This window comes from Sceloporus undulatus, chromosome 2, assembly GCF_019175285.1.
Source record: "Sceloporus undulatus isolate JIND9_A2432 ecotype Alabama chromosome 2, SceUnd_v1.1, whole genome shotgun sequence".
In the NCBI taxonomy this organism is placed as follows: domain Eukaryota; kingdom Metazoa; phylum Chordata; class Lepidosauria; order Squamata; family Phrynosomatidae; genus Sceloporus; species Sceloporus undulatus.
This window is the reverse complement of record NC_056523.1, coordinates 231,670,569-231,683,965: the sequence shown is the minus strand read 5'-3', so window position 1 is coordinate 231,683,965 and position 13,397 is coordinate 231,670,569. Positions and strand designations below refer to the sequence as shown.

General features: G+C 42.5%; 1 long non-coding RNA gene across 13 annotated transcripts in view; it reads left to right on the top strand.

The window, feature by feature from the left end:
• The first annotated feature begins 1,634 nt into the window (after nucleotides 1–1,634).
• LOC121921717 overlaps nucleotides 1,635–13,397 on the top strand; it is a 51,110-nt gene continuing 39,347 nt past the window's right edge. For 5 of the 13 annotated variants that reach the window (XR_006102026.1, XR_006102025.1, XR_006102018.1 and 2 more), the window contains exon 1: nucleotides 1,637–2,180. This is a non-coding gene — a long non-coding RNA (uncharacterized LOC121921717). Of the gene's footprint in view, nucleotides 2,181–11,014; nucleotides 11,052–13,397 lie in introns of those variants that run through there. The other 8 variants (XR_006102029.1, XR_006102019.1, XR_006102023.1 and 5 more) reach the window with 6 other exon arrangements.

Genomic DNA, 13,397 nt, shown 5'->3' with positions numbered 1-13,397 from the left:
GACCAGTTGGTCTGGTGATGGAAGTTGTAAATGCTTCCTTGAAATACAGTTATGTTCCAGTTCCTCCAAAGGAGGTTTATTAAATAATCTTGATTGACTTCCATGTTTTTGGACGAATTCTGGTTAGATTCTAATATTGCATGAAGTATTGCAGTGGCTGGCGGTTTCACAAGCTGGACAGTCCTGGACAAATCTGTTTATTTGGATATTTTCTATCAGGATTCAAGCCTGTTTTGGGGGTGGTGATAGCTTTGGTTTCTGGTGGGCCTATTTCAGAAACTAGACAAGGTGAGCACATGCCTGTTAGTGATGTTGTAGCATTCAACCATAACATCCCCTGTGGCATTGGACCTGTATGCACTTAGTATGGGACTACAGTGGGCCCTCAGTTTTGCTAGGGTTAGGGGTACATGACCCCCTGAGAAAGTGAAAGAAAACTCTACAAATAAAAAAATTACTTTTTTTAACCTTAGAGAACACCTCTCTAGGAATCTCTAGGTCCTCCAGCACAACTCTATGGCCAACATCCAGCAGAAGTTGACTGTAGAATTGAACTGGAGGACCTAAAAATGCCTAAAGAAGTGTTTTCCTTAAGAATCTCTGGGCCTTAGAAAGAACATATTAATCAAATCCACAAATAAACAAATTCGCAAAGGTCAAACTTGCTAATGTGGAGGGCCAACTGTACATCCTGTAGTGGAGATTGCAGGACCAGCAGTGAGAGGGAGGGTGGGAAGGGAGAAGGAAAAGACAACATTGTACACAAACGCCTTGAATGAGTTCATGGCAGAGCTTTTGGACAAACCAGCTCAGATGGCTACTGCTCATGCACATCAAGATAGGGTGGGGAAGGCCTTCATCCTACTAGGGCCTTAAATGTAAAGGTAAAGGTAGTCTCTTGACATGAATGTCTAGTCATAACTGACTGTAAGGGACGGTGCTCATCTCCGTTACTAAGCTGAAGAGCCAGCGTTGTCCAAGGACTGCTCTGCTGGTCATGTGGCCAGCGTTATTGCACAGAACTCTGTTACCTTCCCACCGAAGTGGTACCTATTTATCTACTTACATTTGCATGCTTCCAAACTGCTAGGTTGGCAGAAGCGGGGACTAGTGACAGGAGCTTGCCTTATCATACAGCACTTGGGCCTCGAACTGCCAGCCTTCCGATCTTCCAGTTGTCAGAACTAGTGTCTTAAATACTAAGCCACCACATCTCCTTCCTAGCTTTCTCTCTCCCACTCTTCATCAACTTTACTCATTGCTGGCCTATAGCACAGTCTTGTTGCTACACCAAAAGCACACTTTCCTGACCCTGAACAGAGCCTGTCAAATGATCACCATCCCAGAATTGGGAGAGGTAGAGAGATAGGGCCTTACAGACCACAAATACTCATGGAACATGGAATTAAATGCTCCCTATATCACTCAGCTTTCCCATGTACTCAGTGTTCCTCTGAGAAGAGATCTGGATAGAGGAACCAAGGCATAGAATAAGAGAGCCAGGGCAGCCACCTTGTTATAAGATTGACAGCTGTGAGTTGCCAAGCTGAGAACATTAATCTGGGAGAGGAGAGAGCCAAAACAAACTTCAGCAACTGGAACATGATCCTGCTGTGAGCATGAACTTTGCTCATTACTGGCCCAGAGCACAGCCTCATTGCTACATCAAAAACACACCTTCCTGGCTCAGAATAGAACCTGCCAGATCAGCATCACAAGAGTGAGTGAGACAGAGAAAGCTAGGAACGTTCCCAAGATGTGTCAAATCCCAGCCAAGGCAGTGATGGTGCTGAGCACAAAAATGCTGCTCAGATTGGACCCCGAGGCTAAGCCCGCATCCCAAGGATCTTGCCAGGCAGAGACTACATCAATGTTAGACAATAGAGCAGCACCCCAGGCTGTGACCTCCCTTAATAGAAAGACTGCTTCCAGAAAGTGCATCTACTCAGAAGAAAACACTTTTGAGTTCTCTAAATGGATCAGGAAAAGATATTTATTTCCAGGTTCTGCCCAACAGTCAGTCTGACCCCTGGCTCTTTCTTGCTAGAAAAGGAACCATACAGGAATCATATAGGTAACCTGCAATGCCTGCATAGCTCCCTGGGAAGAAGACACATGGCTGAAGACAACAGTCCCCTCCCGCTCCACGCCTCCCCCGCAGATGGGAAAGGGGGTTCCAGGTAAGTCCGGGACCCTTGTTTCCAGCCCTTTGTGGTTGAGCATTCCCAGAAGGAGGTGTACAGGGACTCCTCCTTGGCCACGAGCCTATGACATTCCTCAGGACTCTTGTTGTTGTGTGCCTTCAAGTTGTTTCTGACTTATGGTGATCCTAAGGTGGACCTATCATGAGGCTTTGACTCTTTCTTATCTTTTATTTTTTCAAATATCTACATGAAGCTGCTCAAGCAGGTCATCTGGAGTTTGAAGACTGGTAGTTAATACCTAAATTTTTCTCTCTTCAACTGATGCCAATAAAGTTGTGCATATCCTCATCCATGGCCTAGATGCAGAGAGAATCAGGATAAGGATGCACAAATTGGGGTTCAATCCAGATACAAGGGAAGTCTTATTAGATAATACACAGAATATGCAACGGGGGCGAGAGGAGGGTTCTTGAGTCCTGTGCTGGTTCTGGAAAGCTGAATCCTAGTGGAGGAGTCCTTTGCCCAGCTTTGGCTATTCTGTGCCAGCTTTCCCATCTTAGAAAAGAGAGACCAGTCAATTACCTTCAGTTAGCTCTAACCTGGATTACTGAGTATGCACTATGCTCTTAAAAGTGATTGGAAACTATGGTTGTTGTTAATTGCCATCAAGTTGACTTTTATTTATGGCAACCTCATAAAGGAGAGACCTCCAAGTCTCCCAGTCATCTATGCCCTACTCAGGTCTTGCAGACTCAGGGCCACTGTGGCTTCCTTGACTGAGTCTGTCCATCTGAAATGCAGTATTTTGTAGCACTGAGACTAACTGAAATAAAGAAGTTGGCAGCATGAGCTTTTGCAGACTTCAGTCTACTTCCTCAGATACTTATAGCAGAGTGGATTATAACATCATGCTGCCAACTTCTTTATTTCAGTTAGTCTCAAAGGTGCTACAAGATTCAAAGACATAGCCGTGTCTGTAGAATCAGGATGTAGAGTCTACATACTGATTCTACAGACACGGCTATGTCTTTGAATTCTACCATCTGGAATGCAGTCTTTCTCTTTTCTTACTGCCTTCTGCCTTTCCAAGCATTATTGTCTTTTCTAGTGAGACATGTCTTTTCATGATGTTACTAGAGTACGACAATCTCAGTTTAGTCATCTTGGCTTCTAGAAGGCTGGTTTTTAGAAGGGCGGTATATAAATAAAGTTTTATTATTTATTTTATTTATTATTAGACAGAGTTCAGGTTTGATTTGCTTTATGACCCTTGTATTGGTCTTTTTAGCCGTCCAGTGTGTGTGTGTGTGTGTGTGTGTGCGCGTGCATGTGCGTGTGTATGCTCTTCTGTAGCATCATATTTCAAATGAGTTGATCCTAGGATATAACTTTATATTTCAGGATCTTGTCTAGCTCCTTCATAGCTGCCCTTCCAGGTCCTAGTCTTCTTTTGATGCTGTTGCTTACCAATTTCTTTCATGTGAACCATAGTTTTTCATGACTGATACAATCAAGGCCTTTGCCATAATCTATAAAGCACATTTTCTTTAGAAATTCTTTGATGGTGTCGTTATCCAATGTATATAGTCAATATGACCCTAAATGCCTCCTCCTTTCCTGAACCCAGCTTGGACATGTGGCATTGCTTGCTACATGTATGATGAAGTCTTTATTCTAGAATTTTAAGCAGCACTTTGCTTGCACAGAAAATTAATGTGTTGGTCCTGTGGTTCTGCAATCCCTGGTGTCCCCTTTCTTGAGGATTACAGTGTATATTGAGTGTTTCCAATCTGCGGACCATTATTCTGTTGACAGAGTTTGGTTAGAACTAGAGTAGATTCTGTCTCTGTACAGTTTAAAGCAGCTCAGTTGGTATGTCATTTGTTCCTGGTGCCCAGTAGCTGTAGTCTGGCTTCTCAGCATAACAGTGCTACCAGAGACTATGAGCCTTATCACACGCAGGATTTTGCAGCTTTTTGTAGCTCAGTTCCGGGATGACTGCGGGTCCAACAATGCAAATTCATGCGATAACATGATGTGTTATCACACGTGATTCCTTTCTATGGGGTTCCTTCCATGGTGCTTCCACAGTGAATCCAAAGTGACTCCGCATTTTGATGAATTTGGAAAAAAGTGAATTCACAAAATTCGCTTTCAAGCTCACTTCGAATTCACTCCGAATTGGCCTGGTGTGGAATGAAACTTTGCTTCTGCTCTGGTACATCACCGCAACCCCCCACCCCCACCCTGGGTTGCAAATTTCCCATGATGTGGCGCTGCAACTTTCCCCCATTTCCTTTTGGTGGTCCTTTCACTTTCAGGGCAACTTTCTGGGCAACTCATTTTTCGGGAATATATATATGTGTGTATGTGCATGAATGTGAATATATAGATATGTCTATCTATCTATCTATCTATCTATCTATCTATCTATCTATCTATGTGTCTGTTGAAATTGCTGAAATGGAAGGAAAAAAAAAGGGGGGATGAAGAAGACTCGCAATTACACAATTACGCGAAACAGGGAACAAGAACTTGCACCCCTTTTCACCTCGGAAACATACAAGTCACGATGCATTCAGAACCCCAGTGAGCATGCACAAGGTTGCCAATTGGAATCTTTGAATCCGCATGGTATGCACCGGTGTGGTAATACAATGTGCACTCACTCCGCTTTGCTTGAATCTGCATCACGTGACTTGCCTTGGATTCGATTCCTCCTCAGTTCGGAAGGGCAACGGAAGGGCAACCAGGTGTGATAAAACAGTCACATTATAACGTGAATTTGCATAGCTGAACCAGGAGTCACCCTGGATCTGAGCTGCAAAAACTTCAGTGTGATAAACACCATAGCCTCTTACCTCACAGGATTATGCAGTCCCAACATCATGGAAAAAATAGTGCCTTGGTAGGAGTGGCACCATAGCTTACTCTTGCCATTGCTAACTCTAACTGCACCATAACTAAATTTATGTGATATGCTATCAAGTATTTCCTTATATAAAGTGAAGCTTAAAGATATTAATTTCAATGTGTGTGTGTGAATTGCCTATGACTTCGACTGTCTGGAAGACCAAAGGCTGGTTCTTGAATATGTCAGATAAAATAAATAATATCAGTTAATAACAACAGCAACACTTTACCATGAGAGAGAAAGAAGAATAAGGATGGTACTGATCCCTATTCACTCTGCTAGCCTCTTATCTTTAAAGAAGACTGGGCATCGGACATTACTCTGGCTTGAATGACATTACTCTGGCTTCAGTCAAACAAGATACATCTTCCCTTGCCAGTTCTTTAATGTGACTCAAGCCCGGAGTGACCAGAGATTCTCCTTTTCTAGGACACATCCTACATTTCAACCAGAAAGAATTCCAAAATGTCCTCTGTTTTGAGCATGACTAAGAAGCACATTGAGTGACACCACATTTGCTGTTTCCCTTCAAGATGTGTCTACTCAGCAGACTGTCCTTGATGTGAGGACGGGGGGTGTGCGGATATTTTGGAGGTGCCTTCTAAAGTTCTTTTTTCCTGGGAGCAGCAGCAGAGAAGACTCGCACCCAGAGCTCAGGGCACGTTTGTTTCTCGGAAGGGAAAAAGACAGCAAACGTGTTAGGCAATGGGCTCTTGAGGACACAATGTAAATATTGAAAGTGGGTTTTCCCCTTAATTTCATCATTATCTACAAATGAAAGGAAAATTTTAAATAATGATTCAGTCAAGGGTTTGTTGATAGTTAGGCCTGTTACAGACTGCCAAAATAAAGCTGCTTCGGGTCTCTTTGGAGGTACAGTGGTACCCCGGGATACGAAATACCCACGTTACGAAATTTCCGGGATACGAAAAAATCCCATAGGAAATAACTGTTCCGGGTTACGAACGTTTTTTCGGGTTACGAAAAATTTTTTGGTGCTTTTCGGCGCTATTTCACACGAAATCGCGGCTTTTCCCCATTAGCGCCTATGGGTTTTCGGCTTGCGAAGGCTTTTCGGGTTACGAAAGCGGCGGCGGAACGAATTAATTTCGTAACCCGAGGTACCACTGTATGCTATTTAAATGATGCATGGGTCCTAAGAGTCTGGAGGTCGCACCAAAGCCACACTCCATTCCTAAGCACCGGAGTGCAGCTTTGGTGCAGCTTCCGGATTCTTAGGATGCATGCATCATTTAAACAGCATACCTCCAAAGAGACCCCAAGCAGCTTTATTTTGGCAGTCTGTAACAGGCCACTATTACCATTTTAAGCCTTTGTCTTGCTCAGAGTTCTGCAAGTATATTGCAAGCCAACAAGGCATTTTAATAAAGATAAGTTCATCAGAAAAACATGGTTGAGTACTGTATTAAGTATTTATTAATACGGTATATGTGACATAGCTGTAAATAAATGATATGAAATGCATTTATATTAGTGTTGTAAGCTTTTATTTTGTTATGACCTACATTTTCCTTGAATGTCCTACATTTTGTGGCGCCTTGTCCTCCTTTGTGGGCATGACATCTGGCCACCCTGTTCAGGCCTTTATTTTTAAGATTTGAAGCCTACGAACAGGCTTCAACAATACAAATAGGCAAAACACTACAACAAGATATCTTTATTTAAATAGAGGGGACATTTGAAAAAGACTGGTTGAAAAAGTTGCTTTAAGTATAAAAGTTGATACAAAGGAAAAGTCACCTTGGTAATTTTATATTGGCCTGTTACAGACTGCCAAAATAAAGCTGCTTCGGGTCTCTTTGGAGGTATGCTATTTAAATGATGCCTGGGTCCTAAGAGTCCGGTGGTCGTGCCAAAGCCACACTCCATTCCTAAGCACTGAGTGCAGCTTTGGGGCAGCTTACGGATTCTTAGGATGCATGCATCATTTAAACAGCATACCTCCATTGAAAGGCATAGTAGAAGTAGTATTTCAATTTAATAATAAATAAAAACGTGACTATTGAACAGTAGACGGCATCTCCAGATCATACCTATAAGTAGAAAGAACAGTAGCAAAAAAAAAAGAGGAAGGATTCATTCCCAGAAATATATACCAGTCTCTTTGTTAGATGTGGTTTATTTATTACGGAAAATTTTTGACTTAACTTATCTAGAACAATAAACGCTCTGACATGTTTGCTTAAGAAGAGAGTATCTGAGAGTCCCAAACTGAAGAATGTGCCAGTCAAAGACATTAGTGATCTACAAAGGCAAACAGGTGCGGACAAGATGTTCCGGCACGAGACTGCTGTCTGTTGCCAAGGGGGCCACTATAGCTAAGAGTAAATGGAGAAACCAGGCTTTGACAAGAGGTCACCCACTCTTGTCATCTATGCCTTAGTTGCTGAAGAACAGATCCCTGGCAAAGAATTGCCAGAGCACTGGAACTCTGAAACTCATTCAGGAAAATTACTGAACAAGCATCTCTGTTTTTGATAGACTAGCTGAGAGTTTTTCTTGTCCTTGAAGGCAAAATTTTGCATGGAAAATGTGTGCCTTCAAGTCATTTCCTACATATGGCAACCCTAGCATGGCATAGTGGTTTGAGGGTTGGACAACAACTCTGGAGACCAGGGTTCGATTCCCAGCTCAGCCATAAAACCCACCGGGTGACCTTGGGCAAGTCACACTCTCTCAGCCTTGAGTGGCAATGGTATATCTCCTCTGCACAAATCTTGCCAAAGAAAAACCCATGATAAGTTCACCTTAAGGTCGCTATAAGTCAGAAATGACCGGAAGGCACACAACAGCAACAACAAGACAAACCTATCATGGGGTTTTCTTGGCAGGTTTTGTTCAGAGGAGGTGTTCCATTGCCTTCCTCTGAGGCTGAGAGTGTATGGCTTGCCCAAGGTCACCCAGTGGATTTCATGACCGAGCTGGGAATCGAACCCTGCTCTCCAGAGTCATTCAAACCACTATGCCCTGCTGACAGTTAGTGAAAGGAAAAGTAATGGCTGAATGCCTTGCACAGTTTTGAGCAATGGATGTGTTAGTGGTGTGGTTGTTATTGTCGTTATGATTAGATTTATGGCAGCCATGAAACCCACTGGGTGACCTTGAGCAAGTCACACTCTCTCAGCCTCAGGGGAAGGCCATGTATGACTCAGGGCACCCAATGGCCAACATAAAAAACGCGATCTTAAAATTACAAAAAGTTCTTATCCATTGAACCATGAAATAAAAGGAAGAGGCCGCGTGGATTTACCACTACTCACTGTCACATTGCATTCATGATCTTAAAACCACTTGATTCTCTGTAGAACAGGAGTAGCTGTCATGAAACAGTAGTAGAATTGGAGAATGTGGGTCCACAGGAAAGAATTTCTTTCCGTGTAAATTCAGAATCCTCACTCCACTTTATAGTTATGATCTTTAGCAGTTCATGTGCCTCAGTTTGCTTCTGTATGATGCATTGTTGGAGATTTTTAAAAACTCTTCCAACTTGTCTCTGCTTCTGCCAACCCCATCTTCTCCATACCACTGTCATCAAAGCCTGTACCTTGATGGCAAGTGAGGCCCCACTTCTAAATCTAAAATCTATAAAACATTGATACTTTGATTCAGCCAGCCAAAACATACTGAGGTTGAAATGTAACGGTAGAAAAAGGGCAGTGATTAATGTCATGAATTTGCATAATCAGAATGTAAATTATGCTAATAACATGCATAATTATAATAATTTACATGATATGCCAATTAGATGTCTGATTAAGACAAGCTGGAATTTGGCAACCCTATACTGTATATGCTTCCTTCTGCTGAGTTCTTGCAGTTTTGCCTCTGCTCTGGACAGTGTGCCTGAGTGACAATGGAAAGGGAACCCACAGAGAGCCCCACTTTCCCTAGTCCAGGACTGTGAAGATGTCATGGAGAGACAGCCATGATTAGGATTGCTCTCCGTTCTGCAACCCTGGGCCCACTGTCGAACAAACATGTTGCAGTCTGCGGGAATGACTTGAACAAAGAACTGCATCCCTTAAATCTGTTACCAGTCATGGTTTTTGCAATGTCTTTTTCAGCTGTGGGGCTGCCTGTGATTCTATTGTTTTAGGTCTGAAGCAGTGACACTGACATTTCAGTGTTGTTCAAGTTTAAAAAGTGAACCAAAGCACCAAAAATGTGGCAAGGCTACCATCAACTGGTGGGAGGGAGGCATAACAACGCTCTACCGGTCAGCAGGGTGCCAGGCTCTTGCTGAACTGTTCTCTTGGTAAAGTATATGTTCCAGTAAAAATCTACAGGAGGAACAAACATTTGGAAATGAGTCACTTTGGAATTGCCAGGTCTGAAAAATGACAATCACTTGTGGTAGAATTAAGAGATGAAGCCAGGTTAGTCTGGAATATCAGTATGCAAAAGGATCTTGCAGCACCTTTGTAAATTGTAGACTCCTGGAATTTGAAGGGACCCCCAAAGGCCATCCAGTCCAACAGCTTTCTGCCATGCAGGAATACATAACCAGAGCACCCCTGACAGATGTCCATCAAGCCTCTGTTTGAAAACCTCCAAAGGAGGAGATGCCACCACTCTCTGAAAAAAGCAGCATCTCCCACTGCTAAACAGCTCTTACTGTCAGGAAGTTCTTCCTAATGTTAAGGTGGAAGCAGAAAACAAACTTGCTCCATCTTTCACATGACATCCTTTCCCATATTTAAACATGGCTATCATGCCCCCTCTTGTAACATTCTCTTCTCCAAGGTAAACATATCCAGTCCCTAAGTCTCCTCAAAGGGCTTTATGGTTTCCAGACCCATCACTATTTTGGTCGTCCTCTTCCGAACATGTTCCAGCTTATCCATTACCTTCTTTAATTGTGGTACCCAGAACATTTCACTCTCCAGTTCATGGAGGCTCCAAAACTGGAAGAATTCCTGTTCATTTTTGCAGCCTTTTATCTAGGATTTAAAGACAACTCTTTAGGTGTCTATATATGTATGTATTCAAGTCGCCTGTCAACCTATGACAACCCCATGAATTTCACAGTGTTTTCTTAGAGAAGGAATACTCGGAGGTGGTTTTGCCAGTTCCTTCCTATGAAACATAGCCTATAGGACATAGAATTCCTTGGTTGTCTCCCATCCAAGTCAAGGTTGACCCTCTTTAGCTTCCAAGATCAGACAGGATCTGGTGCCTTTTAGGGTTTTTATGTATTACTGATACAATATTAGTGATACTGATACTGAGATGTTGGAGAAACCAAAAACAAGGAAAAGATATTACTTTTAAGCATCTATGGTCTTTCATGTCAGTGTATTCTAGAACCTGGAAGGTTGCGAATAATCACAAAGACTACATTTCTTTCCCTGACTAAAGTAGTTGAAATATTAAAGCGAAAAGTTTCTGCTTCTAACTTCTTCAGAAACAGCTGAAGTTAGAAGCCAGAATGAGTCCCTAGAAGACTTAATAACATTTCTGACATTAGCCATCCTGGCAAATAAGTATACAGTACTGTACTGTATATCTACAGTGGGCCCTTGGTGTATCCGCTGGGGTTTGGTTCTAGGACCCCCTGTGGATACCAAAATCTGTGGATACTCAAGTCCCATGAAATACAGTGAGATAGTAAAATGGTGTGCGTTATGTAAAATGTATATATTTTTAAAATATTTGCAAGCTGTGGATGCTTGTATCTGTGGATGAAGTGGGCCGACTGTATTCCCCCCCCCTCTCTATTAGAGACTTAACAGCAAGGGGAGCAACTGCTACCAGCAACTGCTCAAAGAAGCAGCAAAATGATCAGTTCCTCACCTCTTGAGGGGCAGCCAACCCCGTAGAGGACTTTTTCACATGGAGGAATGTATCACCATCCTGAAAGAAGAAGAAAGTGGGGCCAATGCGAAAATGCACAGAATTACGTAGTAGCTCATCACATGCACAGACGAACACAGCAAGAAAGCAGTGGGAATGTGAATGAATTCATCACATGAGTACATACCCATTGGCATCTTCATTGCGAATTAGTGTGTTTGCATGTGTGCAGGGAGGAGAGGATCGCATCTGGAAGATTTTACACTCCCGGGCCCAAGGACCCCCCCCCCTGGTTTTAGAGGTGGATAGGAATAAGGATTAGGCAGGAGGCATGTTCAGGCTCCTCATCTTTACCTTTCCCACTCTTTGCTCTTTCCTCCAAAAACAGCTGCTTTCCTCTCGGCAGCCAGGGAGTACAGGAAGGAAAATCACAACAAAGGATCATGAGAATTGTAGTTTGTTTCTAACAGGGGGAATCCCATGGCCGAACTGGAATAGCATTTCATACTAACACAAATGTGAATTGACTACGAATTTGCAGTGGAACAGGATTTATATATCCAATAGTTTTCCGAATTTAGTATTCCTGGGTTGTCTCACGATTACGTTTGGATTGCTTTTCGTTTGCATGTGGCATCGTTTGAAATTCTTTTACGAAATTATGTGAAATACCTTGGATGACCCCGGATTAACCTTTTGTTAACCTTCCAATTTTCCCTGTGTGATAAAGTCCTCTGATTTCTGTTGCTTGTTAGAAATGGAGGAATGCCACTGTTGGGCACCACCATGAGCAAGACAAGTTCAGGTGCAGACGAGTGGGCATCAAGTGCCAGGACAGTCCTGATCATGGCTGTCTCTTCATGACATCTTCACTTCCTCAGAATGGGGAAAGTGGGGCTCTCTGTGGGTTCCCTTTCCATTGTCACTCAGGCACACTATCCAGAGCAGAGGCAAAACTGCAAGAACTCAGCAGAAGCATACATAGGGTTGCCAAATTTCAGCCCATCTTAATTGGATATCTAATTGGCACAGAGAGGTCTTTGGCACCCTTTGCCTCCTTCCATCCCTCTGCCATTCAGTGCCATCATCCTCACTCCAACCAGTTGTCACTCAACATCGATAAGGAAAGAGGTAACTAGAGTCACAGGAGTACATTCTGTCTGGGATGCCATCATTTAAGATGGTACTGAGGGATTTCAGTGCAGGCAGAGACCATTCTCCTTATCGCCCATGTGAGGACTAGAGACAAAGAGCAATAAAATACAGGTAATTAGATTTCAACTTCATTAGCAAAAGAAAAGTAATTTGTCTTGGAATCAAGATATTTCTTAACTTGTGACTCTAATGTCATTGCCATTTTTCTTATGTATGATTTTTAACATCTTTGCCTGATGAAGAAGCTAGTGAAACTTTGAAAGCTTGCTTAATGCATTTTATGCTTTGGAGCTGGCCCAATAAAGGCATCACTGCTGTGGATTTTGTATTTTGTTGTGTATTGTGAGATGAATGAGTACTGGCAAAATGGCTATGAGAAAAGGGGGAAACAGGAAAGGGAAAAAGAGGGGGAAAGCCATTATTTAATAGTGCAGCTAACTGGAATAAAAAAAAGCCCACTTTATTCTAGTATGAGTTGTATTATTTTATTCACTTCTTCCCAAATATATCTTTAAAATTAGAATAAAGGTTCATTTATTTGTGCTGTGCACCAGCGGAAGAAATTCCTTCAGGTATCTGACAAATAACAACTGGATATTAAGGTCTGAAAATTCAATATGGTACAGAAAAATAAGCAGCCTGCCCTGAGTCCTTGTCAGCAAAGACCTTTTTTGAACTCCATTGCAAAAGTATGTGTGGTAGCAGAAAGGAGCAACAGTAAATATGGGAAGCTTGGTCCATACACACACTTTCCAATTTAGACTGAAATCCTGAGAGTTTCATGCACTTTTCAGAAATGGATTGAACCTCTTGAACAATGCTCTTCCTGAAGACACAAAGCCAAATAATACATGCCACTGACTCCCTGACAGGCTCATAAACTGCAGGAGTTTGGAAAACCATCAGGATTGACATGGAACCAGGAGAATGCATTCCCCAATGCATTTCTTAGAGCACTGCTTTCCTGTACTGTTCCTTGTGCATACAATCCAGCATGTTGTCTTGTTTCTGAAAAATGTGTGTGAGACGTAACTGTGGGAGGGGGGAAAGAAATCCTGCCAAACTACACACTAAGAGGAGCAAATAGAAAACAGAAATGAAGAAAAGATACAATCTTAGCAACAAGAGTCTGGAATATTTGGTACGTAAAGGTACAAACTTTCAAATGGTCTCCGCATGTGCCTCATGTTAGATGGTTCTCTTCAGATACTTCCAAAGTTTTAACACAACAAAATGTGTGTATTAATTCCCCCCAAACTCCATGCAGCAGGTGGGGAGAAGCAAGCTAAGCCACCAGAACACTACAGTTGCTCTTGTTTGCTCCAAATATAACAATACTGCTTTTGAGTCTGCAATCCATAAAACTTGTA